This window comes from Pygoscelis adeliae, unplaced genomic scaffold (assembly GCF_000699105.1).
Source record: "Pygoscelis adeliae isolate BGI_AS28 unplaced genomic scaffold, ASM69910v1 Scaffold6, whole genome shotgun sequence".
Lineage (NCBI taxonomy): Eukaryota > Metazoa > Chordata > Aves > Sphenisciformes > Spheniscidae > Pygoscelis > Pygoscelis adeliae.
Genome location: NW_008825075.1, coordinates 2,982,092 through 2,985,857, shown reverse-complemented (window position 1 = coordinate 2,985,857; position 3,766 = coordinate 2,982,092).

Here is a 3,766-nt window from a genome sequence, read left to right as displayed (position 1 = left end):
GGGGGGGGAAGGAAAAAGAGGAAAAAAATAAAAAGAAATAAGAAAAAAATCTTAATTATTTAAGAAACTTAAGAAATTTTTCTGGAAAAAAGGTGCTTTTTTTGACCTTGAAAAGCAAGTTCAATCAATGACACAATCAAAACATACTATCCTGATAAACAAAAGGGAAGTTATGGTGACAGTTATACTTTTCAATAATTAGATATCTATGTCCCTCAAAAAAATGGGGAAAAACTGTTATATAGACAGCATAACAATTGCTAATAATGGTACAATAATGGATTATATAATGCCAATAATGGTAATATACTGCTAATATAATGTTAATAATACCAATATACTGTATTTAACCCTGGACAACAGAATAATTGTAGACTTCTTAAGCAATCAAATGCTATGAATTAGTACCTTTATTCTAACTAATGCAACAAATGCAATGTAACTCTTTTTGATTTGTCACTTTTTTTCCTTTAAATCCTTTCTCATTTCCACTGCCAGTGTGTGAAATATGCTTATGTTATGCTCCACAGTTCTTCAAATAAAAAGGATATTTTTCTTTATTATTGTGTTGATGCTTCCTTCCTACTTGTATATCCTTACCTCTTTCTCACCATTCTGTAGGAGAATTATAAAATGCAAGTGGAACATAAAGAAACACAAAAGTCTTCCAATATATCCAGTATACCAAGAGAGGATACTCTACTCACTGTCAATAAATGTTTTCCTACACCTCAGTAGCCCAACAGTTGTTCAAGAAGTTAACTCTGCCTCATCATTCACAGAACAGTGTGACAGCCATGTGTTCCACATGAGATTTGCTGGTTCTTCCCAAATTAGCTGCTCAGGTACTACATGTAGTTCTATGTAGGCAGTGCAAAAAAACACAGTTTATCCTAAGCAAATGCCAGTCAGTTTATGAAGGCAGCTCCCAAGGAATATAACCATCTACTACACCATCTGTTCACTGCAGTAGATGTTTCAGGCCTTTAATGGTTGACAACTTCAAGAACAGTCCCTGTAGTTTCCTAGGGAGATCTGAGAAAAACCATCTTACTACAGCGTATTATAAGACTTGAGTTTGACTAAATGCAAGAAGAGCTTCCATGAAGTCATCTGATGAACTACATTATGGAAGTTAATTTTCCACATGAGGAGATGATATTTGCCACCATGCAAACATGCTTAAAACAATCTATTTATAGATCTGAGGAGCAAGCTGTGGGGATCTGGTTTCTTCCAGAGTTGCTTTTATTTAGGTCGTGCCTTTTCTACAAAATTGTAAAGACTATATCAATGTCCACCTGATTTTGTTCTTGGACATCACATCATTATTAAGAGATCTATCCAAGAACATCTTCTGAATCTTCAGCAAATGAAAAATCAGCTTAGCTACATAATCACCTACTGATACCACTGCAGCTGCTTTTTTTTTTTTCCATTGGGATGCTACATTTATCATGTTGTCCTTTACAACATATATATTTTTCTATGTTGTTTAGTCTCATATTTATGAAGTATTGCTGGTTTTGATTAAAGAGTTCTGGCAAAGTGCCACTGGCTGCTGAGCTTTTGCCAGTACAACAGTCCTGTACTTGCTCTGCTCTCTTTAAGATCAAGCAAGCCTAGGACAAGTAGGTTTTATTATTACCACTGATAGTCCACTGAACATTTTCAAATTCTGTAACAAATTCGAATGATTGGAGCATTACCATTACACACATTAGAGCTTTTCACGAAGGTGAAAATTTTCTGCTGGAAGATAGTATTTTCTTTGTTTATCACTTGAAGCACTTCGCTTTCATTTTTTGATGCTGCAAATTCAAATTTATGTCCAAATAGAAGTGTTTCTGAGGTGGACTGATATAAGAAGTGGTTTGGCATCCTAGTTTCATATTTAAATTGTTAGTTAGGCATAGGGTTAAGCTTGTTTTTAAATCTGGACTTGTAATTGACCACAATGTTTACAGAAGAGCTGTGTGTTCAGTAATTTAGGACATGAGTATACCTGTTTTGTGAACGTACACAGCTGCTCCTCTCACTTCAAATAATATTAGAACTATTTTCTAGTAATTAACCTTACTTTTGCTATTCCTCATGAAGCAGATGTTGTTGGAAGTTCCCATAGACAGAAAAGAAGCAGATCACATAGTTCATATCTTCCCCACTGCCACCTCTTTGGCCTTGTAGCAAGCTATTCATTAAAATATCAATATATCTCCACAAACTATGCCTGTCCCCAGTTTGATGCTCCTACATGACCTTAAAAGTCTACAGTTGTCCTTTAGTGAATGGTTATTGAGCTTCTGGTTGTGCCAGCTGTAGCTGAGTCAACAATCAAAAAAGATTCAAACCCTCTCTGAGCAGAAAAGGTTTTTTTTGTGCTTTTTTCTCTTGTCATCAGTCAGATTATTGACAAAATTAAAATATGATTCTCTAACATTAAGTTATCAAAGAAATATTTACTGTGTTTGTTAAGAGAATTTTTTAATAACAACCCTATTGTTGTCTAAGGGAGCACAAGTTATATCTGAGGAACTCCTGGAAGGCTTCAGTCAACACCTTCCCCTCAGGAAGAATCTAAACTTTTTAACCTTCCTGATGCCAATCAGCAGTTACAAGAACTGCTAGAAATAAGAGTTAGTCGTGCCCTGGTCCTAGTAGGATCTATCTGTTTTTCTGTGCAAGAAACATGCTGAAAGGCTTCTACCTCCAGCAGGAAGGGGAGAAAGCATCAGAGAAGCTATTGCATCATTAGACAAATCTGTTACATGGAATGACAGCACCAAAGGTACTGAATCTGTACTCTGTGTTTACACACACTTCACTTGTTCTGTCATGTAAGGTTTCTGAATGTGGCTACCTTATATGATGTCATCTGCAATCAGAAAAAATAAAAGGTATCTGTTTAAACTTGGATTCTGCCACCCTTATTCACCTCAGAAAATTACAGTGAGTAGGACTAACTCTGACAAAGTGCCAGCTACCAGATTCACAGAATTGAGACATTCTCAGAGTGAGCTAGCAAACATTCCTCAGCATTACAGACATGAAATCATCACCCTTAGCAAAATCTCCAGCAGCCCCACCCTCCAAAAACAAAAGCTTTGGTGTGTTGAGGTGAAAGACGGCATGTTCCATGGCATAAGGAACAGCAATTAAAAAATGTATCATTGATACAAGTCACTAATATTCAATCCACAACAGTTCATTGCTCTAGCATAACAAAAAAAGTTGGTCTGAGAGGTTCAGCAATGTAATCATCCATACAGTATAAAGAGTAAATAATGCAACTGAGATTCACTGCTTAGCTGTTTTCCTGACTTTATTAGCCCTTGAATCAGACTAAACATGCTGTGTTGTTCATTACAGTTTTGCAACTCAACCTTTAAAAAACATAATCCAACTAGTCATATAAAGCTTTGATTCCTAAAGCCAAAAACAACACTAAAATTTTATGAAAAATCTGCTGGGACTTTGAAGCATGGAAATGGCTTTTCCCACTGTGTGTTAAAAGTGATAAATTGACAGGTGTTAAGTGTTTGTATGGAAGTTTGCAGCAAAAAAAACATGCTATAATGAAAAAACAATGTTATAATCACATTACCTATACCAATGGCTTAAGTATCTCTTAAGTATGGCCATCTTAAAAGCTAATACTGATTTTTTTTCGAAGAAGACTAAAAATTAGTTGCCCAAGTGCCATTAAATATCTGTTTAAGCTCTTTTGAAACAGCCACTGAACAATTACTTGTTTGAAATATTCCCT